Genomic DNA, 26,323 nt, shown 5'->3' on the forward strand with positions numbered 1-26,323 from the left:
TGTCCTTAATATTATTGCTTATTAAATAGATCAATAGGATCAATAGGAGATTCATGTTTGCCGATTGTTATGATTCCTTCCTGTGGTAATTGATATGTTGGTTTTCCGTCGTTTCCAGTAGTAAGTTTGGTATAGAGATTGCGGGGGACGTTGGTAGATTACGGTAGATAAAGACCAGAATGGTCCATCTAGTCTGCCCAACCTGATGCTGAGGAAAGTCAGGTCCTGTTTTCAGCAGCAGCATTTCTCTGTCCTAGTTCAATCTATTATCCTTTCTCAGTTAGATTATTGTAATTCAATCTATCTAAGAGTAACCAAGAATAGCCTGCAGAGACTCCAGTTAATTCAGAACACAGCAGCTAGGTTGATTTTTAGCTGCTGGCTAAACTTCATTGGCTTCCGATATTTTCCAGGATACACTTCAAATGTGCCTGCTTAACTTTTAAGATTCTATTTGGCATATGCTCTCTACTTGTTCCTCTCTCCTGGGTCTGGTTAGGACTATGCAAAAACTTAAATTGTCTTTTCCCTCCCTTAAAGGTATTGGTAAATTAGGGAAATGCTATTCATTTAAACTAACAGAAATATGGAACGACATTCCCCTAAGATGAAGAGAATTAGGTTCACTTCAGTTCTTCCGCAAAAACTTTCAAACTTGGTTATTCTCAAAATTTTAAGTCTAAGTTTATTTCTTCAATTTTTTAGTTTATTGTAAACCGAATCGAGCTTTATTATAGGAAGATGACCCGGTCGATAAATTCAAGTTTTAGTTTTTATTTTACTATTTATAATTTCTTTAGCATTGAAAGGTGTACACAGTACTGTACATTTAACATACAATATAGGGTCCCTGCTCTGAAGAGCTTACAATCTGATTTGGACAAGGCATGTCAGGGTTGGGAGGTTTTGGTCGAGTAAATGATACAATGAGTCTAGATGGGAGTTAAGAGTTGAAAGCAGTTTCAAAAAAGTGGGCTTTTAGCTTGGATTTGAAGACTGCTAGACTTTCAACTCTAGCAACAAAGCTGCCACCTTCCTCTACATTTGTAGTGGTTGGCAACACGCTGCCATCCTAATCCTTAATTTGCTAATGGATAGCAACCCACTGCCACCTAGCTAAACATCTTCGGAGTACTGGGTGAGAAAACAAGATTTGAACTCGTAAATAGGGATTGCCAGATGAAATGTATTGCCATCTTGATAAAGCGTGCTCTCTATGCTTTGGGTTTTATTCCAGGGGACAAATGTACACGATTGACCTTACTTATCTTGGTGTCTCTCCTAAAACAGGGTGCAACTGTGTGTATTTGTTTGGCAAATTTTGTTTTCTTCCTTTTACTGGTCCAGTACTATTTGTGTTGGCATATAGGAAGTTGGAGTCCCCAGGTTCAGCCCAGACATTAGAAGGGTCATCTAATTTACCTCTCTGGTTAATGGTTTAATTTGGTGTACATTCAATTTTCCATACCGTTCTTCCAGCAGAGCTCAGAACGGTTTACATGAGTTTATTCAGGTACTCAAGCATTTTTCCCTTTAAATGTTGAAGCCAAGCTGGGAGACATGATCAGCGGGGCCAAAAGAATTGCCAGAATGGATTCTCTCTCCCACATGACTGGGCTAGAGACTCCGTTCTGTGAATTCAAATAACAGACATGAGAAAAATAATGTGTTTGGTGTCTCTTCTGACAAAGAATGTGTTACATTAGGCTGATAGGGTAAACATAAGAACATAAGCAGTGCCTCTGCTGGGTCAGACCAGGGGTCCATCATGCCCAGCAGTCCACTCATGCGGCGGCCCATCAGGTCCAGGACCTGTATAGTAACCCTCTATCTATACCCTTCTATACCCTTTTCCTTCAGGAAATTGTCCAATCCCTTCTTGAACTCCAATACCATACCCTGTCCTATCACGCCACCTGGAGGCGCATTCCAGGTGTCCACCACCCGTTGGGTGAAGAAGAACTTCCTAGCATTAGTTCTGAATCTGTCCCCTTTTAATTTTTCTGAATGCCCTCTCATTCTTGTAGTTTTCAAATTCTTGAAGAATCTGTCCCTCTCCACTTTCTCTATGCCCTTCATGATTTTGTAAGTCTCTATCATATCCCTTCTATGTCTCCACTTCTCCAGGGAAAAGAGCCCCAGTTTCTCCAATCTTTCAGCGTATGAAAGGTTTTCCATACCCTTTATCAAACGTGTCACTCTCTTCTGAACCCTCTCGAGTATCGCCATATCCTTCTTTAGGTACGGCGACCATCGCCCGATACAACGGCAGGATAACTTCTTTCGTTCTGGTTGTAATACCCTTCTTGATTATACCTAGCATTCAATTTGCTTTCTTAGCGGCCACTGCGCACTGTGCTTACGGCTTCATGGTCTTGTCCACTATTACCCCCAAGTCCCTTTCTTGGGTACTCTCACTCAGTAACAGCCCTCCCATCGTGTAGCTGTACCTCGGGTTTCTGTTCCCTACGTGCAAGACTTTACATTTCTCTACATTAAACTTTATCTGCCATCTCGTTGCCCACTCCACTAGCGTGTTCAGGTCCCTTTGTAAATCTTCGCAGTCTTCTTTAGTCCTAGCCCCATTAAATAGTTTGGTGTCGTCTGCAAATTTTATTACTTCGCACTTCGTCCCTATTTCTAGATTATTTATAAATACATTGAACAGCAGCGGTCCAAGCACCGACCCCTGTGGAACACCACTCGTGATCCTCCTCCAGTCCAAGTAGTGGCCCTTCACTCCTATCCTCTGCTTCCTACCCGCCAACCAATTCCTAATCCATGTGTGTATGTCTCCTACTACCCCATGGTACTTCAGTTTCCGAAGTAGGCGTTCATGGGGTACCTTGTAAAAGGCTTTATGGAAGTCTAAATATACGATGTCTATGGGGTCCCCTTTGTCCATCCGTTTGTTAATTTCTTCGAAGAAGTGCAATAAGTTTGTCAGGCACGATCTTCCCTTGCAGAAGCCATGTTGGCTTGTTATCATAAGTTTATTCCTTTCTAGATACTCCTCGATGCTTTCTTTTATCAGCATTTCCGCCATTTTCCCCAGAACCGAGGTCAGACTTACCGGTCTGTAGTTCCCTGGGTCACCTCTCGATCCCTTTTTAAATATGGGTGTAACATTGGCTATCTTCCAATCCTCCGAGATCACGCCTGTTTTTAGGGATAGATTACAGACTTGCTGTAGTAGTTCCGCTATCTCCTCCTTTAGTTCTTTCATTACCCTAGGGTGGATTCCATAGGGTGATTTCTCAGGTTTTAATTTTTCTATCTGCCTGTGAATGTCTTCGAGGCTTACTTCCATGGATGTTAATTTTTCTGCTTTGAATATTTTTTTAGGTTCTGATATGTTGGATGTGTCCTCTTTTGTAAATACTGACGAAAAGAACATGTTTAGTCTCTCCGACACTTCTTTCTCCTCCTTCACCACTCCCTTCCTATCTCCATCATCCAGCGGTCCCACCTCCTCCCTAGCCTGCTTCTTCCCTTTAACATATCTGAAAAACGGTTTGAAATTTCGTGCTTCTCTGGCTAGCCTCTCTTCATATTCTCTTTTGGCTTTTCTAACCACGAGGTGACATTCTTTTTGATATGTCCTGTGTTCTTTCCAGTTCTCCTCGGTTTTGCCCTTTTTCCATTTCTTGAAATAATTTTTCTTATCACCTATCGCTTTCTTCACTTCTTTAGTTATCCACGCCGGGTCCTTTGTTTGGTTCTTTTTGCACCCTTTTCTGAATCTGGGGATATACAGATTTTGCGCCTCGCTCACTGTGTCCTTGAATAAAGACCAGGATTGCTCTACAGTCTGCCATTTCTTTGAGCTGCTCCTAAGTTTCTTCCTTATCATTACCCTCAGCGCTTCGTAGTTTCCATTCTTTAAATTAAAAGTTGTTGCTGTGGTTCTCTTTCCCTTCGGTATTCCTACTTCAACTTTGAACTTGATCATATTGTGATCGCTATTTCCCAACAGTCCCACTACTTCCACTTCCTTTGCAGGTCCTCTTAGCCCATTTAGAATTAGATCCAGAGTGGCATTCCCTCTCGTCGGTTCTCTTACAAGCTGATCCATGAAGCAGTCCTGTAAAATGTACTAACACAGGGGACACAGCGTCTGTGAAATTACGTCAGAGAGCGTGTATATAGTTGGAAGATTTTTGCCATTTGAATTTCAGTTTTAGCTGTTGGGCTCATCATGTGGGGATTTGGACTGGCCACCCATTAGGCTGCATGCATGCTGTTCAGCATTTATTTGTCCATTCCGATGGCTCATAAGAGGTTTTACTTTCTTGATAAAGGTTGGAGCATTGAATGAGGACATCCGAAATGATTTTCTCTGATGTTTGTTCTCGAAGAGGGGGGAAAGTGAAGCTTGGGACAAGGCAGGAAGCGCAAAGGTCCGCTTTGCAACGAGAAAGGCAGCCATCCAGCAGGAGACCGCACTGGACCACCACCAGTTAAGATACCGGAGGACTTTGGACTGCGGGCTTCCCAGGACCAGACACACCTACATGTAGAGGAGGAAAAGCAATTTAAATAAAATCTGAACCAAAAATTTTTTTTCCTTCTCTACATCTAGCTGTGTCTTATGGTCAGGAGCAACTGATAGACTGAAAAATACGGTATCTACTGGAAAAGAGCTTACCAGGGTAATTACATAGTCTCCTGGGTGCGCCTGGAAGTGAGTCTAGGGGGGGGGGGTCCAGATTTTCCGATTGGGAGAATCTGGCAACCCTAGCTCAGGGCTGCCTGTGTAAAAGAGATGAAAGGTGAAATTTGATATGCATTGTGATTAAACAGTAAACAGCATGCAGAAGGCAATTGGAAGCTCAGTCTTTGAGTTTCCAGAACCTTCTGGAAGACTTACAGTGCATGAGCCCCAAGCAGAGATGGAAGCTCTGAATGGTGCATTCAAAGGAATCCAGGAATGACATCATCAGAGGTTTCTTAAGCTACTGCCTTGGGCAGGAGAACCATCTTTTGGGCTATCTCCACCAATAGATCAAATTCCTACCAGCACGGAGGATCTTAACATTAGGAGATGTACAAATGCTTTACTCATTGAAAGAGACTTTGTAAATGTAAAAATGCTTATGGCAAACTCTACTGGGTTAGAGGACATAAGCCCTACTTCGCCTATCAAGCGATGTCCAACGTAATCATATCCTTGGTACATTCAATCTTTGACTACTGCAACGCAATCCTGCTGAGCATTCCAAAGTACATGATCAAGCAGATTCAAATAGTACAAAATGCAGCAGCAAGATTTCTGCTGGGAAAATTGAGGCAGACGAGTGCCACCTCGTTACTGAAAGAGTTACACTTGCTCTCGATTGAAAGCAGGGTGAAATTCAAGATCTTGTTGCCGACACACAAAATCATTCATCTCTCAGAACCACTATATCTAGCAGCCAGACTACATTACCATACACCAGCAAGCTCCCCTGAGTGTAAATAAGTAGGATTTAGTATAAACATAGTACAAAATACTAGTATTTTATATGATTGACTATGGTAAGAATGTGTCTGTATTGAAAACCATCTCAGAAAACGCTAACCCTGTATTGTAACACCATTACAGAAGCTTGTGTAAACTGCTTTGAAGTGACTCCCCAGTCATTAGTAGTGGTATAGAAGCTTTGAATAAATAAATAGGTTGTGATTTTTGTTAGCAACTGCATGTTTAAGAAATGCCTCTTTCCTGTTCGAGAGAACAATAAAGTTGAAGTCCAGTTCCTACATAACTACTGGAGTGGTCTGAAGTTTTTCAACGTGCAAAAATTGTGAGTGAAGTGTTTGCTGCGGCCTGCCAGAGAGAATCTGGTCCCGGTTCACAGCACAAATCGATAGAGGAATAAATTGACTTGTGAGGGTTTCCCACCCAGCATCCGGGGTCCAAAGGGATTCCTCCTTACACTAAAAATTAACCAAATGATCCATAGAGGAGACTAATTATATACCTGTAATTCCATCTACAGCCCATGCTAGCAGGGCCGGATTACTACTGTGGCTATGGGTGTGTCAGCATTAATGGTTTGCTACTGAGCATTGGCACTAGGAAGCCATGGTTTGAATGGAGTGGCTTAATGATGAGAGCTGAAGTTAGCCAATCCCAGAAGGGAGCTTTCATGCCAGTTCTAGATGTCTGACAACCTTATCACTGGGTCATTTAAGACTGATATCCATGGTTAAAATCAGAGACCACAAATAGTACTCTGAACTAGCTTGCAAATTCAAAAATCGGACTGGATAAAATAAAGAATGGCACGAGGACAAATTTATCCCCATTGCCCCAGGGACTCGTTTTCCCATCCCGTCAAGTACTTTTCCTGTCCCTGCCAGCTCTGTCCTCATGTGCACAATCCTAAAACACTTTAAAATAAGTGTTCAAGGCTTGAGAAGTTAAGGCAGAGCTTAGAGGAATGGGGCAGGGACAGCAACAAAACTCGCACATGGGATTTCTTAGAGCAGGGGTGCCCAAAACGTCGATCGTGATCTACCGGTCGATCGCAAAGGCAACGCCGGTAGATCACACAGCCAATGTTCTCCCTAGCATTTCCCCTGTCTCTGTCGCACCTTTAAAGTAGTGGAATTACAGCAGTCTGCAATTCCCGCGCAGGCTATTTCATCTCTCACCAGACTTATCAACTCAGCCTTACTATCGGGCCCATTTTCCATACAAATGGGACACATTGCTCTGACCCCACTTCTGAAAAAAGCTGATCTAGACCCATCCTTCCCTTCCAGCTATCGTCCTATAGCAAATATTCCTCTCCTGACCAAAATGCTCGAGGCTATTATATCCACTCAGCTTTCATCTTACTTAGAGAGATTCTTCATTCTATTACCTTGCAAATATGGCTTTAGACCCAATTTCAGCACTGAATCCCTGCTGGCGTCTTTAATCTCAAAGATCCAACAACTTCAATCTCGTAATAAGTTTGCTATCCTACTACAATTCGATCTATCTGTGGCCTTTGATGTTGTCCACCATGATATCCTAATTTACCAACTTTCTGAGATAGGCATTGATTCTACAGTCTTAGACTGGTTCTCGAAATTTTTACGATCCCGCTCATTCACTGTTAACATGAATGGAACCATGTCTTTTCCTTGGAGTCTGCTATGTGGTGTTCCCCAAGGATCACCTCTGTCTCCTATTCTTTTCAACATGTTTATGTCTTCTTTGAAATTCTTCCATCTATCTCCCTTTGAAACTCTATTTACATATGCAGATGACATCCTTGTCCTTGAGATAGATTTGAACCTCACCGAAAATATAACAGCTTGCATAACAAAACTCCAATCCTGGGCCTTCTTTGTACAAATGAAGTTGAATGAGTCCAAAACAAAACTACTCTGGCTTGGCCCAAAATTAGATCCGTTACCCACGCTCATTTCACTACCTTCTGGTCCCACACTGCAGACCGAATTCTCAAGCAAAGTTTTGGGCATCATTATTGACTCTACACTTTCCTTTAATGATTATCTCAACTCTCTGGTAAAAAAAATGTTTTTTAGTCTTCACATGTTGAGGAAAGTGAGATCCTTCTTCCGCCAACAACATTTTTCTGTCCTTGTACAATCAATCATTCTTTCCAGACTGGACTATTGTAATTCCATCTAAGTCTAACCAAGAAAAATCTACAAAGACTTCAGTGGATCCAGAACACTGCGGCTAGGTTGATCTTCACAAAAAGCAGATTTGACCATGTTTCCCTGCTTCTGTCAAAACTTCACTGGCTTCCGGTGATTTCTAGGATTCACTTTAAATGTACCTGCCTAATATTCAAGATCCTACATGGCATAATTCCACTATCCAGGAATTCCTCGAGACCTGACACTACCAGATCCGCCCACAAACTCATTTCCCCTCGTTAAAAGGCATCATGTATGCAGGTAAACTAGGGAAATCCCTTTTCTTCAAATTCACTGAGATTTGGAATAACCTCCCTGCCCTGCTGCTGAACCTAGGCTCATTCCAAATAATTCGAAAGCATCTGAAAACCTGACTTTTCTCCAAAACATAAAGCTATCGATTTAAAATGTAAAGCTAGCTATCCTCTTCATAATCCTCTAATTTCATATTATGTCCTTCCCTCATTTATTCAATTTACCTGTAAACCGTGCCAAGCTCTATCTTTAAGGAGATGATGTGGTATACAAACTTAAGTTTAGTTTAGTTTAGCCTGCAGTGTGAATGTAGCAGGCTGCCGTCAGCCTCTGTAGCACGTTCCCTCTGTTTCTGCCCCGTCAGAGGAGGTGAAGGACCATGGCAGAGGGAACGTGCTACAGTAGCCGACGTCAGCCTACTACTTTCGCTCAGCAGGCTGCCGTAATAATAATAATAATAATAATAATAATTTTATTCTTATATACCGCCATACCCAGCGAGTTCTAGGCGGTTTACATTAAATTAGATTAGGATCCGCATAGACTTGTAGATTTACAACAAATTTATAGGATTTACAACAACTGTAGCCAAAACTTGGCAGATGAAAAGGGAAATTTACAACAAGTTTAGCCCACTTCGTAGATGAAGAGGGCAGAATTACAACAAATTAATCGGATTTACAACAGATTTGGTCAGACTTGAAGGAAGTGGGAAGGAGAAGCAGGGGGAGATAGGAACTATCGTGAAGGAGAAGAGTCGGGTAGGGGGCTTTGAGATTATCTGAAGGGTCAGTTAAGGGTTTTGTTTGCTGAAAAGGTGGGTTTTGAGTGATTTTCTGAAGTCGAGGTATGTGGGGGCCTCGAGTATCATTTGAGCTAGCCATGGGTTCATCTTGGCTGCTTGGAAGGCGAGGGTTTTATCAAGGAATCTTTTGAATTGACAAAGCTTTGGCGAAGGGTATGCGAAAAGCTGAATTCTGCGGGATTTCTTGTTGGTGCAGTGAAGATTTAAGTGGGGAGTGATGTATCTTGGCGAAAGACCATTTATCGATTTGTAGCATATGCATGCGAATTTGAAAAGAACTCTGGATTCGAATTGCAGCCAGTGAAGTTGGTTGTAGTATGGGGAGATGTGTTCCCATTTCTTCAGGCCATAGATGAGGCGAATGGCGGTGTTTTGGATCGTTTTTAGTCTCCTGGTGGTTTTCTTTGTGGCGCTCAGATAGATAATGTTGCAGTAGTCTAGAATGCTGAGAATGGAGGATTGTACTAGTAGGCGGAAGGAGGTGTCATTGAAGAATTTTTTTATGGTACGAAGTTTCCAAAGTACCATGAAACATTTCCTGACAATGAGGTCCGTGTTGTTTTCTAAGGATAGGTTTTTGTCTAGGATGACTCCCAGTATTTTTAAGGTGGGTTCTAGGGGGAAGGTCATTCCTTTCAGATGAATTGTGGTGTTTTTGATTTTTTCCTTGGGGGTGGCTAGAAAAAATTTTGTTTTGTCCGGGTTTAGTTTCAGCCTGAACGATAACATCCAACGTTCAATCTGGTTGAAAATGTTAGTAATGTAGTCAAGTAGTTCTGGTGTGAAATTGGTAAGGGGGATGGCTATTGTGATGTCGTCTGCATATATGAAAAATTTGAGTTTGAGGGTGTGAAGGAGGTTGCCTAGGGAGGCCAGGTAGATGTTGAATAGAGTGGGGGAGAGGGGGGAGCCCTGCGGGACGCCACAGGTGTTGTCCCAGCTATGTGAGGTATTGTTGTCCTTGAGTACCTTGTAGGATCTATTTTTTAGGAACCCCTGGAACCAGTTGAGGACCTGATCGGATATGCCAATGTGTGCCAGGCATTCGAGGAGTATGGTGTGGTCGACCAGGTCAAAGGCACTGCTTAGGTCTAGCTGTATGATCAAGGCACTAGATCCTAGACTGAAGAGCGTGTGAAGATAGTCGAGGAGGGAGGCAATTATGGTTTCGGTGCTGTGGTCCGTGCGAAAACCTGATTGATTGTCGCTGAGGATGTTGAATTTTTCTAGGTAAGTGGAGAGTTCGGTCTTTACCACCCCTTCTGCTATTTTGGTGAAAAGGGGGATGTTTGCGATCGGTCTGTAATTAGATGGGGAATTTGGGGATTCTTTTGCGTTTTTTATAATTGGGGTTATCAGAATATGTCCTTGCTCTGGTGGGAAGTTTCCTGTAGATAGTAGGTGGTTGACCCATGTCATCATGTTTGCTTTGAAGTGGCATGGGGCAGTTTTCATGATATATGGTGGGCATGTGTCCAATTTGCAGAAGGAGTGGGTGTATTTATTGTAGTAGGTGTTAAAGGTTTGCCAGTCTATTGTTGAGAATTGTTTCCAGCTAAGGTCTGTTATGGATCCTGGGTTTGGGTTAGATGTATCGGGGTCTGGGAGAATGGGGAATAGTTCGAGGGGATTCATCTTGGTGGGTAAGGTTGATCTTAGTTTTTGAGTTTTGGTGATGAAGAAGTCTGCGAGGTCGTTGGCAGTTATAGTGGGTTCTTCATAGATGTTTGTGATGGTTTCGATGTTGTATAGGTCGTTAACCAATTTAAAGAGGTTACTACTGTTGGTTTTAATGTTGCCAATTTTGTGGGAGTAAAAGTTTTTTCTTTTTTCGTTGGTAAGGTTTTTGTAATTTTTTAATTTTTGTCTCCAGGCCAGTCTATGTTCTTGGGTTCCTGATTTTTGCCATAGTCTTTCTGTTTTTCTGAGCTCCTTTTTTAATAGCAGTAGTTCTGAATCGAACCAGCCTTCTTGGTTTGAGTTTCTTATTCTGCGGGTCTTCATGGGGGCTATTTCGTTTAGTATGTTCGTGCTATCCACGATCCATGAGGTCATGATTTTTTCTGTTTCTTCGGTTTGTTTGGTGTATGTTTCGAAGCGGGACCAGAATTCCACTGGGTCGATTTTTCCTCTGGAAGTGTGGGTTTTGATCATTCTGGTTTTGTTGGTTTTTGGGGTTTTTTGTTGGCAACCTATTGAGAAGGTGTATAGGGAGTGATCTGACCAGAGGGAGTCGGACCAGCTGCCTTGCTTCCAGTAAAACGTGGGATTGGCCAGTTCCTTAGAAGAGAAGGTGACCAGGTCTAGTTGGTGACCTTTTTGGTGGGTTTTAGTAGGGGGTTGTTTGGCATAGCCTAGTTGGGTGAGCAGTGACCATATGTCCGCAATTTCTGGTTGGTCAGATTGTTCAAGATGGATGTTGATGTCCCCGCATAGAAGATTGTACGGGCTTGTTAGGGAGTTGGTTAATAGTGATTCCGCGAAATCCTCTTTGGCCAGTGTCCATTTTTTGGGAGGTATATAGAATAACGTGATGGTTAGCGAGGAGGGCAGTGATTTAGAGGTTAGGGAGATGGTTAGAATTTCAGCGTTGGGTGAGGATATTGTGTTGAGAATGGTACATTTTAGCTGTTCCCGGTAGATTATCGCTAGGCCTCCTCCTCTTCCCCATGTTCTGGCTAGTGAGAGAATCTTGAAACCTGTGGGTAGACAGTCTTTGATGATGATGTCTTTGTCTGATTGCAACCAGGTTTCTGTGAAGAGGACGAAGTCGGGGTTAGTTTCGGTCAGCCAATCTTTGATCAGTGTCGATTTGTTTCTCATTGATCTGATGTTTAAATATGATCCAAGTAGGGACTGGTGATTGGTGTGGTCGATTGGTGGGAGGTGGGAGTATTCAAGTTTTTTTAGTGTTCTTGGTTTTTTTGGGTGAGGTTTGGTCTGTTTGTGGGAGTGAGGGTGGATGGGGAGTGGATTGGTGTTTGAGTGGGCTTTTGTGGTGTGGAGAGTGTACGTAGGGGATTTGGGGTTTACCGGTCGGTATAGGGTGATGTGGATGGGGATGGGGGATGCTTTTGAGTGGTCTGCGTTGCAGCATCTAGAGGTGAGTAGGCAGAGTAGGAGTAGTGCTGCGCATTGGCTAGTGTTCGGCCAGGCCATGATGAAGGCTCTGTTGGGTGATAGATGGTTGGGACGTGGCGCAGTGTTGGTTTGGGGTGGAGTTTCTCTTGACTTTTGCTTGGTTAGTCAGGTTTGTTGTAGAGAGGTAAGGTAAAGTTGGGGGGGGGGTGCAGGGAATCAGATGACGTATCATACAGTGTGATCCAATACAGTTCGATATAATGTCAATACAATATAATGCGGTAATGTCAATACAGTTCGATCTATTGTCAGTCCAGTACAGTGCTATAATGTCAATACAATGCAGTAATGTCAAATTCAGAACAAAACAGTAATGTAAAATAGTTTAATACAATTTACAAGTAAAGGTAATCTTATCATGAGTGTGTTGCTTGTGATAACTTGTTGGTAGCTGCTGCGTGGAGCTGCTGCGTGGAGCAGGTGTGAGGACTGCTGTTGTTGTAGCGCTATGACCAGCTTGGTGGTGCCCGTAATCAGAGTGTTGTGGTTGCAGCTGATCAGAGTGGTGAGGGTGTGAGAGTGTTGGGGTAGTTGGGCTGGTGTAGGCTGTGGGTTGCTTGTATTATTATCGTGTTGTGATTGTGTGTTAGGGCTATTTGTGAGGCACTCAAGTATGTTGTAAGGGTCTGGTAGGGATGTACAGGTTGTATAGCTGTTGGATAGCAATGTTACTTATCTAGTTAGTCTGTCTGGTCTTGCTCCGTGGGACAGGGAGCTTGGAGCGATGGCTCTGTTGAGTCGGTCTTGAACTCGGTTGAGTCGGTAATGAACTTTCAACTGTGGTAGGCCCAGACGGAAGAACAGAGGTGAGGAATCCAGTCTAAGGGAAGCAGCTCGATGATCCAGTCTGAGGGAAGCAGCAGAGGTGAGGGAAGCAGCAGAGCTAAGGCCCCGCACGTCAGGGTAAAATTGTGCCCGTTGTGAGCGCCCCGGCAGGAGGTGGACTGCCTTAGAGATGCTGGATCAGGGAGGGGGGGAGAGAAGAGACAAAAGGACCTTGAGGGGCGGGAAAGCAGCCTTGAACCTAAAGGGAGTGGGAAGATAAGGCAGATCCTGGACTACTAGAGGGGCTAGAGAGGTTGAAACACTCTGAACTGAGGAGAGAGAGATGCCAGGCTCTGTGGAGGGGGAAGACAATGAGAGTGAGAGAAACGAAGACCTGGACCAAAGGTGGGAGGACTCAAAATGTTAGCAGAAGGAAGATAGAGAGGGGGAGAAACCGGAAACAAAGGGGAGGTAGAAGAGAGAGGGCAGATGTTAGACTATGGGAGGTGCAGACAGAGGAAGAACAGAGAGATGCAAGATCAGAACAGAGGAGGGAGAGAGAGGGATGCATGTTGCCAATAGGGGTGGAGGAGAGAGGAAGAAAAGCTGGACTCCTGGAAAGACAGAGAGAGAAGTTGGTTGGGGAATGGAATGAGGTCTGGAGGACAGAAGAGGTGCACTCGGTATATACGTATATCAATAAATATGGGGCTCTTTTACTAAGGCGTGCTAGCCGATTTAGCGCACACTAAATGCTAAAGCGTCCATAGAATAAAAGTAGTAAAAGAGGGGGTATATGTTTAGTATTTTTACTGTTGGTAGATCATTTTGACTTGGTCGTTTTATGTTCAAATATATTTTATTGAGCTCAACAGAGAAACAGTAGTAAAAGGAATAAGAATAACAGCGAAGCTCGAGATATCACATAAAACCTGTACAATGAGAAAAAAAACCCCCAACATCCTCCCAAAACCAACCCCCCTTCCCCCACCCCGGTCCTCCTTCAGGCTAATTCCAAACATGAGGAAAACTTTTCCTGCAGCCACACGCAGCTTCAATACTCTAGCTACTCGTAGGAAGGAAATTTAGAAATTGCCCACCACATCATCTCTGATATTAAGCAGGAGGTGGCTGGCGTGAAGGGGAAAATCAAGGACGCAGTGAAGGAGATTAAGAGAGAGCTGGAGGACTTCATGGGGAGAGTGGAGGAGACGGAGAAGTGCCTCGGGGAGCAGGAAGCGGTGGTCCAACATCTGAGTGGGGCGTTTGAGGTGGCTCAGAAAGACTGGCAGGACTCCTATAACCGGGTGGAGGACCAGCAAAACAAGTCCCGCCAGAACAATGGCAGAGGCTGCCATTCAATAGAGGTTTCGAGAATTCTACCAGGAACTCTATACACCTGAGGCTCAGGGGTCTGAGGATGCTATTTGGCATTATCTTATGGAGTTGGGATTGCCTTCCTTAACGGAGTCTGAGGCTCGGGGCCAGGATTGTGATATCACGCTAGAGGAGGTCATAGGGGTGATACGTCAGCTTAAACTGGGGAAGTCCCCGGGGTTGGATGGGTTCACGGGCTTATTTTACAAGAAGCTATTGGTGTTGTTGGTGGCTCCGCTCTTGGTACGGATGTTTAATGATCTGCAGGAGGGATCCCAATTGCCTTTTTTCATGCGGATGGCGGGGATCACGATTCTACCTAAACCTGGGAAAGATAGTACTCAGTGTGGGAGCTACTGGCTCATCTCCCTTTTGGGGATTGACACAAAAATTTTGGCCCAGCTGTTGGCTAATAGATTATCAGTTCATATGCCGATGCTCATTCACTCTGATCAGGTGGGGTTCATGGGGGGGGAGACAGGCAGCTGATGGGATCAGGAAGGTCTTGAATCTAGTGTGGCAGACTCGGAGGAGTGCGAACTCTTGGGTGGCGGTAACGGTGGATGCCGAAAAGGCCTTTGATCATGTGGACTGGAAATTTATGGAGGCAGTCCTCGGTCAGATGGGGCTGGGGTCTCGATACATAGCTTGGATTATGTCTTTATATAATACACCCCTGGCCTGTGTTAAAATAAATCGGGTTTACTCATCCCCATTAGAACTTCAGAGGTGGATGAGGCAGAGCTGCCCGCTGTCATCTCTGTTGTTCGCTTTGGTAATAGAACCTCTGGCGCAAAAAATTAGATTGTCCGATAAGATCAGAGGCTTACCGGTCCGGGGCTGTGAGCATAAGTTATCCCTCTTTGCTGATGATATCTTAGCTATTGTGGAAAGGTTGGAGAGTTCGCTTCAGACCTTTCAGCATCTTATGTCTGAATATGGGGCGTTGTCAGGGTTCAAGGCTAATTTAACTAAAACAGAGCTTCTGAACATATCGGTTCCGGACTCCGAAATCCCAGGGCTTAAACGGGCGGTTCTCTTCAGGTGGGTTAAGGGGCCTATACGATATCTGGGTACCCAGCTAGGGGTTGATTGGCAGTCGTTATTTCAGCTGAATTATGTCCCACTGATGACGGCGGTCAATAGGGATCTCGAACGCTGGGATAAGTTATATGTTTCGTGGCTAGGGCGCATGGAGGCAGTTCGGGTGATGATTCTACCTCGGTTTTTGTATTTTGTCCAAGTTTTGCCTATTGAAATCCCTACACTATATTTTCAGCGGTGGAATCAGAGTTTGCTGAATTTCATGTGGGGAGGGCGCAGACCTCGGGTTGCCCGATTTGCTATGTTTAAGTTTAAGGCGAAAGGGGGCTTGGGAATTCCACACTTGGAGCATTATTATCAGGCGGCGCAGTTGCGGGCGGGGGTTGAATGACATGATGTACCTCTGAAGTTGTGGGTGCAGGTGGAACAGGGATTGATGGGAAGTTATTTAGGGGAGCGGGAGTTGGGGTCCCTGATGTGGGTGGATTTGGGGGAAAGGGATTTTGGGGCTATAACTTATCCATTTGCCAGGCAGGTGTTGGGCCTCTCTTGAGATTTGCATCTGATTTTATACCGGGGAGAGAGGGGGGGCTCTTTAAGAGATGGGATAGAAGAGGGCTGCAATACTTTGGCCAATTCCTGGAAGAGGAGTCCATTCGGGCCTTGCCGGTGATGTTCCAGCTGGAATCTGGAGACCTTTTCCTTTATTTGCAAATGAAAAGCTATCTCATGCGGGTGCATCAGGCTGATCCTACTATATACACGAGTTCGGAATTTGAGCGGCTGCTTGGGCTGCCACTGCACAGAGGCTATATATCTAAGTTGTATCACATTATACATAGGGACAGGGGGCACAAACCAACCTATATATTGGCCTGGGAAGCCGATTTGGGTCTAGTCCTGGAGGAGGTCTGGGGCCGGGTAGTGCATAGGATTTATCATGTGGCTCGGGCACCTGTTTTGATGGAAAATGCTTTGAAACTGTTAGTGAGGTGGTATATGACACCTGTTACCTTGAGTAAAATATCTTCCACCTCTAGTGATCTTTGCTGGAGGGGGTGTGGGCAACGGGGTACATTTCCTCTGCATCCAGCAGCAGTAGGAGGCTATTGAACTCTATGAAGGGAGCAAGACTGAAACAACCGGTACTGGAGCCAACAAGGGAGCAGGCAATACTGGACCTGTTAATTACCAATGGCGAAAGTGTCACAGAGGTCTCAGTGGGCGAAACGTTGGCCTCCAGTGACCACAACATGGTATGGTTCAATCTCAAAAAGGGGTTCGCCAAATCTAACACATTGACCAAGGTCCTAAGCTTCAAGGACGCCAACTTCGAGGGCATGGGGGAATTCATCCATCAAGCGCTACAAAACCAAGCAGTAACAGATAACGTAGAAGAAATGTAATAAGTAAACGGCGAAGGAACAATAGGCCACATTGGTTCTCTGCGGAGATCTCGGTCCTCATAAAAGAGAAGAAAAGAGCGCTCATTTCTTACAAACAATCAGGGAATCAGGACTCGAGAGAAGACTACCTGGCCAAGGCAAGAGCCGTCAAAACAGCAGTTAGAGAGGCCAAATTCCGAAATGAGGAGACGTTAGCGAGAACATCAAGAAGGGCGATAAATCCTTCTTCAGGTATATTAGCGACAGAAACAGAAACACAGGCGGGATAGTATGCCTTAGGAAACCAGACGGGAACTATGTAGAAGCGGACTCGGAAAAGGCTAAACTTTTAAACGAATACTTCTGTTCGGTCTTCACCCGCGAGGAGCCGGGATCCGGCCCTCAGCTACAGACAAGGGATAGCTCAGTAGACCTGTTTAGTAGCTTCGAGTTTACGCCTGGCAGTGTCTACTGTGAGCTGTCTAAACTCAAGGTTAACAAAGCGATGGGGCCAGACAACCTACACCCCAGGGTGCTCAGGGAGTTAAGGGATGTCTTGGCGGAACCACTATCCGCGCTCTTCAATCTCTCCCTTAATACGGGTATAGTCCCGTTGGACTGGAAAACGGCTAACGTCATTCCACTCCACAAAAAAGGTTGCAGAATGGAGGCTGCAAACTATAGACCGGTGAGTCTCACATCAATAGTGAGCAAGCTGATGGAAACTCTAATCAAATGTCAATTGGATACGATCCTGAATGAGGAGAATCTACGGGATCCCCGTCAACATGGATTTACTATGGGGAGATCCTGCCAATCCAACCTGATCAGCTTCTTTGACTGGGTGACGAGGAAGCTGGATGTTGGGGAGCCCCTGGACATCGTATACTTAAGACTTCAGCAAAGCTTTCGATAGCGTACCACACCGCAGGCTGTTGAGCAAAATGAGTTCTATAGGATTGGGTGATACTTTGACAAAATGGGTTGAGAACTGGCTTGGAGGTAGGCTTCAGCGGGTGGTGGTGAACGGCACCCCCTCTGAAATGACGGAGGTTATCAGTGGAGTGCCGTAGGACTCGGTCTTGGGCCCGATCCTGTTCAATATCTTTATAAGAGACTTGGCTGAAGGGCTTTGAGGTAAAATAACGTTATTCGCAGATGACGCCAAACTATGCAATGTAGTAGAAAGGAGTGCAACGGTCAAAAACTCAATGTCCGACAATATGACGCATGACCTACTCCTACTGGAGCGCTGGTCTAGGAACTGGCAACTAGGTTTCAATGCCAAAAAATGCAAAGTCATGCACCTTGGCAGCCAAAATCCATGCAAAAGTTACACCCTTAATGGCGAGATCCTAGCAAGGACTGTAGCAGAACGGGACTTAGGGGTGATCATCAGTGAAGACATGAAGACTGCCAATCAAGTGGAGCAGGCTTCATCTAAGGCTAGACAAATCATAGGGTGTATACGTAGGGGTTTCGTCAATCATAAGCCTGAAGTCATAATGCCATTGTATAGATCCATGGTGAGACCCAATCTGGAATACTGTGTACAATTCTGGAGGCCTCATTACCGCAAAGATGTGCTGAGACTGGAGTCGGTCCAGCGAATGGCCACCCGGATGGTCTCAGGACTCAAGGACCTCCCGTGCGAGGAACGGCTGGATAAGTTGCGGCTATACTCACTCGAGGAACGCAGAGAGAGGGGAGACATGATCGAGACCTGCTCTTCACCAGCAATCTTTGCCCCACAGCCCACCCAAGAGCCGCCGAAGCCCCTGCAAGACTGTTCTAGCACGCTCGGGCTCCCCTCTGTCCCACCCCACCGCCCTCCCCCTCCTTGGCCTATCAAGGTCCACTGAAGGCCTCCAGACTCTCAACTCCCCTTACCCAACCCGGATTCTGCCCGTTGTCAAAGTTTTACCATTGTTTATTCCCCTGTTTTCTATACCATATCTTACCACTGTATTTACTTCTGTTTTGATGTCAAACTTTTACCTGTTTTTTTGCTCAGTCTCTGCACCACACTGTACTCTCTGCCAAAGGTTTTGTTACCACTCTCTCACTCCAGTTGCCCCGTTCCCCTAGCACATCACTGTGCAATCCCCCTATTACCCATTTATTACCCCAAGTCTCTTCCGCTCTAGGCACCACACGGAAAGCGCTTAACCACAAATCGTCCCCACTAGCCCCTTTAGCCCAAAAAAAAAAAAAAAAAAAAAAAGGCTCTCCTCCCCTCTCTCGGCCCCGTACTTAGTAAGCTCAATTCAAATTCCCCTGCTCCTTCCCCAACCAACTCTACTCCCCCTTGCCGCAGACTCTCACACACCAACCACCCCACCATGAATCCATCCTTCTGGATCCTTCTCCTCCTACTCTGCTCACCTCTCTATCCTTCCCTCTGTCTGAAACCTCCCTCCCCCAACCTTCTCGACCCCGCTAACTCCAATACCATCTGCCCCGGACTCAGAATCCCCACATTGATACGCACCAGAATTTCCCCTCCCAAGAAAAACCCCCGAAAAGTCAACCAAGATTCCCTAAAGCCCCTACCCCCTGCCAATCCTCCCAACACTGCCCCAGACTCTCTCACCCCAGTCCCTACACTTTACTGCAATGCCAGATCCGCGTGCAACAAGACCCAAATCTTGAAAGACCTTCTAGACGAGCTCGACCCTGGATTCCTGTGCATCACAGAATCATGGATCGCCAAAGACGACCTATTCACGCAAAACGAACTCCTCCCCCACGGTTACCAAGGCCTCTTTTCCCCCAGACCCAATCGAAAAGGAGGTGGCCTGGCACTCCTCTACAAATCTTTCTTCGACGTCCAGCTCCTCGAGACGGGCACCCATCCTTCTCTAGAACATTTGCTTGCTTCAGTCAATGACGAACTCCGCACCCACCCACTGGGCATCCTATTACTATACCGGCCACCCACCCCTTGGGCAAATTCTTCAAATCTCGTCTATGAGACCATAACAAATGCCTTCCTTAAATTCCAAAGACTTCTGATTGTTGGTGATATCAATCTCCACCTCGACGACACAAACAACAATGATACATCCGAATTCAACAACTTCCTTACCTCTCTTGGCTTTCCCTCACCCACCCCATCCCCAACCCACGAAAAAGGGCATACTCTAGACTTCACCACCTTCATCGATCTTACCACCTTCAAAACCTCAACCGACGACACTCGCTGGGAACAAGTCCCCTGGTCAGACCACTTCTTAGGGACTACCTGTCTCCCCGTCTTCATGTCACACCTTGACTCCCCACCCCACTCCTCCCATTCCATAACCTTCCGAAAAAAAACCTCGAGCAACCTATTCTGGCCCAAATTTCTCAACAAACTCTCCTCCAACCCTAGACCTATAGACCCCGAATCACATTGGCACAATTGGACTGCCCTCTCCGAGTCCACCTACCACTCCCTTGCTCCACTAACCACCAAAACCATCTCCTACCCCCGAAAGGCCCCCTGGTACCTACCTCTTCACAGAGAATTAAAACAGAAGTGTCGCGCGTTGGAGCGCAAATGGAAAAAATCCAAATCCCCCTCCGATAGACAGACCTGGAGGGCTAACATTAAATTTTACAATTCAACATTAAAAAAGCCAGGAAAAACTTCTTTGGAGACAAGATCTCCAAATCCAACAACCAGGTCAATGCGCTGTTCAACATCTGGCGCTCCCTAACTACAAAAAAAGACCCGTCGTTGCTTCCACCATCTCTATCAGCCGAGGCCCTTGCAAATTTCTTTAATGAAAAGATTTCCACCCTAAGACGCTCCTTCCCCCCCACAGTCTCCTACAATCCCCTGACCTCTACTGTCCCCAACTCTACCTTACCTGTATCCATTCCTGCCGACAGATCCTGGACCGCCTTCGAGCTTGTCTCTGAACCGCAAGTCTCTAAACTCTGCCTCAAATTAAAAACTTGCAAGTGCATTTTGGATCCTTTCCCCTCCTACTTATACGAAAATATCCCTACACAGGCCATCACTTCCCTCACCGAACTTATAAACTCTGCCCTAACATCAGGCCTTTTCTCCCCCGACATGGGACACATTTCACTGTCCCCTCTACTGAAAAAGGCCGATCTCGATCCCTCCATTCCATCAAATTACCGTCCTATAGCAAATATCCCTCTCCTAACCAAATTATTAGAATCCATCATATCCACCCAACTCTCATCCTACCTAGAACGATTCTCTATCCTCCTACCCCACCAATTCGGCTTCAGACCCAACTTCAGCACCGAATCCCTCTTGGCCTCACTAATCTCTAAGGTGCAACAACTCCATTCTCGCAACAAACTTGCTGTTCTTCTTCAATTCGACCTCTCCGCAGCCTTCGATGTCGTTCACCACGACATCCTAATCTTCCAACTCTCCGAAATAGGCATAAGCTCCACAGTCCTGGATTGGTTCTCGAAATTCCTACGCTCCCGCTCCTACACCGTTAACACAAACGGTACCTCATCCCCCGCCTGGAAGCCAAAATGTGGAGTCCCGCAAGGCTCACCCCTCTCCCCTATCCTTTTCAACATCTACATGTCCTCTCTGAAACTCCTTCATTTATCCCCCCTAGAAACTCTCTATTCCTACGCTGACGACATCCTCATCCTCCTCGAAACCGACTCGAACCTCTCGAACCTTGCTGAGAACATCTCCACATGTATTATGAACCTCCAATCCTGGGCCCAATCTGTACAAATGAAACTGAATGAGTCCAAAACCAAACTTCTTTGGCTCGGCCCAATCTCTGACCATTTACCCACCTCCATCCCTCTACCCTCCGGCCCCACTCTTCAGCTTGAGTTTTCAAGCAAAGTCCTAGGCATCATCTTAGATTCCTCTCTCTCCTTCAACGATCACCTCAACTCCCTGGTAAAAAAATGCTTCTTTAGCCTCCATATGTTGAGGAAAGTAAGATCCTGCTTTCATCATTCTCACTTCGCCATCCTCGTCCAATCCACCATCCTCTCTAGACTGGACTACTGCAACTCCATCTATATAAGCCTAACTAAGAAAAACCTCCATAGACTTCAACTAATTCAGAACGCCGCAGCCAAGCTTATTTTCGCAAAAGGCAAGTTCGACCACGTTTCCCCACTCCTCTTCAAGCTTCATTGGCTCCCAGTATACTCCAGAGTCCTCTATAAATGTGCCTGCATAGCCTTCAAGATTCTACATGGCGTCCTCCCTCCCATTATCCCACTCTTCTGGAATTCCTCAAACCCGCTCTCGACTAGATCCTCCCAAAAACTGAAACTATCTTTCCCTTCCATAAAAGGTATATCCCGCGCAGGAAAACTTGGAACATCCCTCCCCTTTAGAACCATTGAACTCTGGAACAATCTTTCATCCCCGCTCAGAAATTCTAGCTCCTTCCAATCCTTCCGCAAACACTTGAAAACTTGGCTCTTTTCAAAAATCTAATCACCTCCCGTGCTCTAGTACCCTGTCCCCCCTTATCCCCTCAGTCCCTCTCCTATATCCTTTCTTTGTAGTTCCTTTCCTTTCAAACTCTGTAAACCGTGCCGAGCTCTGCTCACGCGGAGATGGTGCGGTATACAAACCTAAGGTTTAGTTTAGAGACGTTCAAATATCTCACGGGCCGTATCAATGTGGAAGAAGATATCTTCTTTTTCAAAGGTCCCACGGCTACAAGAGGGCATCCGTGGAAAATCAGGGGAGGGAAGCTGCACGGTGACACCAGAAAGTACTTTTTCACCGAGAGAGTGGTAGATCGCTGGAATAGTCTTCCACTTCAGGTGATTGAGGCCAGCAGCGTACTTGATTTTAAGACAAAATGGGATCGTCACGTGGGTTCTCTTCACAGAGAAAGGTAGGGGAGGGTCATTAAGGTGGGCAGACTGGATGGGCCGTGGCCCTTATCTGCCGTCTATTTCTATGTTTCTACTCTTCCATATGTGATGGGGCTGCTCAGAGATTCAGACTTTCTGGGGACTCTTCTTCAGGTACCACTAGAGGTGAGGGCAGATGTAGTGCTCCTGGGGATGCCTATGGGAGGGCTATATGATACACAGGACAAATTGGCTCAGTTAGCCTTTACTGTGGCACGGTTGACTGTGGCTCGCTATTGGAAGAGTGCGTCTGGGCCCTCCTTGTACCTTATGTGGGACAAATTGGGCTGGGTATGTGATAGATATCGGCTCTTGGCCTTGTTGGCAAGGTCATGGCAACAATATGTGGATATTTGGGGGTAGATTTTTGGCAGTGGAGGGTTTGGAATTGGGGACAGGTGCTGGGGTGTTGTGGAAGGCTTGGGGGGAGGTCACACTGGTGTTGTCTCTTGTTTAGTCTTCTTGGGTTGCTCTACGTGCTGTTTCGTTCTACTTGCTGTATTGAGGGTGCTTATCTCTGTGTGGTGTATTGTTGGGGACATAGATTCTAGGGGTTATGTCATTTTCTCTTGTTTACCAGCTGTTGTGGGAGGGGGATGGTGGGGGTTGGGTAGTTCTTTAAACTGGGGAAGGGTGAGAGTGGGTGCGATGCTATGTATATGAATGTATTGTGTGTGTTCTTTTGGAGGGTCCTGCTCAGGCCTCTGTTGGCCAGCCTCAGGTTGGAGATGGGCAGGATCGACAGGGAGCCAAACGTCGTAGTATAGTTTGACTAAGGTCTTTCTCTCTCTAAGGGAGATTTAACTGATTTGGACTTGGAAGAGGTGCTAGTGGGGGAAGTGGATGATCCCACAGTGCTGCGCCTATGTCAGAGAGAGGAGTTGTCTTCTTTAGGTTCAAACAATTTTTATTGATGCCAACAAATGAGTAAGCAAAACAATGGCACACAAAGGGTGCACAGCACAAACAAAGATGCATCATATACAACACTATATCAAGCAGTAACAGGAACAGAGTAACAGCAACAAATTCCCCCACCACTCTACTCATGGCAAGGGAGGCCAGAGTCGACAGAATGGCACTCCGAGGCCCTGGACTCTGATGAACCCCGAAAGCCACTCCATCTACCTCCACCCACTCATCCCCAAAGAACATACCTATGGAAAAAAAACAGAACCATTCTCGTGTTTTCTTAAATGTGATTGCTGACTAAAGTTTTTCCCACATTCTGAACGGTTTCTCTCCAGTGTGAATCCTTTCGTGACTTTTTAAAGCTGACAGATGACTAAAGCTTTTTCCAGATTCTGAACAGGTATATGATTTCTCTCCAGTATGAATCCTCTCTTGCTGACTAAAGCTTTTCCCACATTCTGAACAGGTATATGGTTTCTCTCCAGTATGACTTCTTTCGTGTTTTCTTAAATCTGATTGCTGACTAAAGTTTTTCCCACATTCTGAACAGGTATACAGTTTCTCTCTAATTTGAATCCTCTTGTGTTTTCTTAAATTTGATTTCTTATGAAACTTTTCCCCACATTCCGAACAGGTATATGGTTTCTCTTCAGTATGAATCCTCTTGTATTTTCTTAAATCCGATTGTTGACTAAAGCTTTTCCCACATTCTGAACAGATATATGGTTTCTCTCCAGTATGAATCCTCTTGTGTATTTTTAAAGTTGACTGATGACTAAAGCTTTTCCCACATTCTGATCAGATATATGGTTTCTCCGCAGTATGAATCCTCTTGTGCATTTTTAAATTTGACTGACGACTAAAGCTTTTTCCACATTCTGAACAGGTATAAGGTTTCTCGGCAGTATGAATCCTCTTGTGCATTTTTAAAGTTGACTGATGACTAAAGCTTTTCCCACATTCTGGACAGGTATACAGTTTCTTTCCGGTATGAATCCGCTCATGTTTTCTTAAATTTGATTGCTGATTAAAGCTTTTTCCAGACTCTGAACGGGTATATGGTTTCTCTCCAGTATACATCCTCTTGTGCATTTTTAAAAATGAGGAATGACTATATCTTTTTCCACATTCTGGACAGGTATACAGTCTCTTTCCAGTATGAATCCTCTCATGGCTTCTTAAATTTGATTGGCAATTAAAACTTTTGCTACATTCTGGACATGTAAATTGCATCTCACTCTCATGGATCCTCTGAAGATAGTTTAATCCTGTTTGATGATTAAAAAAAAAAAAGTTTTATCATAATATAAAGATGTAGAATGTTTCTTTCCCATTTGGATTATTTTGTGCATTCTTACATATAATATAAAATCTTTGATAAAGCTTTTCTTAAGTGTAATTAATTTTATTCCTGCTTGTATTAACCTTTTTTAATTAAAAAAAGCAATACAATACAGATAAACATAGAAACAGGAGTAAAAACTAATATTGTACAGCAGTTCTTCAGTACAAGACACAATTATTTCAAACCAGAGGACTATCAGCCCCTCCCCCCCGACCGTAGACAAGGTAAGCATGAAAAAAATCTTAGCATGACTCAGAAGAACGTTCCATCCATTTTAGGTAAGGGTCCCAAACTTCCTAAGGAAGAGTGATGTCAACTTAAGACATGCAAAAAATAAAATGCAGTTTACAGAGGAATTGTCGCCTAATCGGGGGATGAATCTGGCCCTAAATATATGAAAAGCAAGCTTAGGAAATTTAAGTGACATATGTAAGAGAGCAGAAGACATATGAGGAGAGACTGGAAGCCCTGAATATATATACCCTAGAGCAGGGGTGCCCAACGCGTCGATCGCGATCGACCAGTAGCTCAGGAAGGCAACTCGAGTCGATCGCACTCGTGTTGCCGTCCTGATCTACGGGCCGATCAGCCTGCCGCTGCTGAACATTAAAAAAAACCCCAAAAAAACCGGCTTGGAGATTCAGCCCCTAGCAAACTTATGCTCCGGGCTCTAACGTGTGAGTGCAGGCTTCTCTTCTCTTCCCTCCGAAACCGGAAGTTATGCCCGGGGGGGGGGGGGAGAAGGGAAGCCTGCACGCACATGTAGAGAGCCCTGAAGCAAGCGTTCGCTACGGGCTAAGGCGGGAGACATGTTAGTGAAGCATTTCCTCTTCTTGCTGCCGGGTCCTGCCTACTTTCTGTTTCCGCGAAGGCAGGACCCGGCAGCATTTCCCCCAACAGTTCCTCGCGATGCTGGTCGGCCGAAGCAGGGAGAGGTTGGGGCGGCGTCGGCTTTCGGGCCTGTTATTGGTGGCGGTTTGGGTCCTGGTCCCCGATGGCAGTTTGGGTCCCCGATGGCAGTGGCAGTGTCTTGGGGGAGGGCAGAGAGAAAGAAAGAAAGAAAGAAAGAAAAAGGGCAGGCAGGGAGACAGAAGGAAAGAAGAGAAACAGAAAAAAAGGAAAGGGAGGCAGAGAGAAAGAAAGGGCAGGGAGAGAGGAAGGAAAAGTTGGGGGAGGGAATGAGGTGTGGAGGAGAGGAAGCATACAGGCTAAAAGAAGGGAAGAAAGATTGGATGCACAGTCAGAAGAAGAAAGTGCAACCAGAGACTCATGAAATCACCAGACAAGGTAGGAAAAATGATTTTATTTTAAATTTAGTGATCAAAATGTGTCTCAATTTATATCTGCTGTCTATATTTTACACTAAGGTCCCCTTTTACTAAACCGCAATAGAGTTTTTTTAGCGCAGGGAGCCTATGAGCGTCGAGAGCAGCGCTGGGCATTCAGCGCAGCTCCCTGCGCTCTAAAAACTGCTATCGTGGTTTAGTAAAAAGGGAGGGGGGTATATTTGTCTATTTTTGTATGGTTGTTACTGAGGTGATAGTGCATAGTCATCTGCTTTGACCTCTTTGAAAAACCCTGGAATAGGAATGATAAACATTTTCTATGCGTATAGTGTGCGTTGTGTTTTTTTAAAATTTTATTGTTGGTAGATCATTTTGACTTGGTCATTTTAAAAGTAGCTCGCAAGCCCAAAAAGTGTGGGCACCCCTGCCCTAGAGGAAAGGAGAGACAGGGGAGATATGATTCAGACGTTCAAATACTTGAAGGGAATTAACG

At 45.2% G+C, this 26,323-nt stretch overlaps 1 protein-coding gene and 1 pseudogene across 1 annotated transcript in view; both read right to left on the minus strand.

Annotated features, from left to right (window-relative positions):
• The window catches only part of LOC117355249 (zinc finger protein 420-like), an 818,521-nt gene that overhangs the window by 659,342 nt on the left and 132,856 nt on the right, over positions 1-26,323 (minus strand). The gene's annotated exons all lie outside the window — the stretch shown is intronic.
• Positions 22,342-26,323, minus strand: part of LOC117355269 — a 193,054-nt pseudogene continuing 189,072 nt past the window's right edge.

Source organism: Geotrypetes seraphini, chromosome 2, assembly GCF_902459505.1.
Source record: "Geotrypetes seraphini chromosome 2, aGeoSer1.1, whole genome shotgun sequence".
Classification (NCBI taxonomy): domain Eukaryota; kingdom Metazoa; phylum Chordata; class Amphibia; order Gymnophiona; family Dermophiidae; genus Geotrypetes; species Geotrypetes seraphini.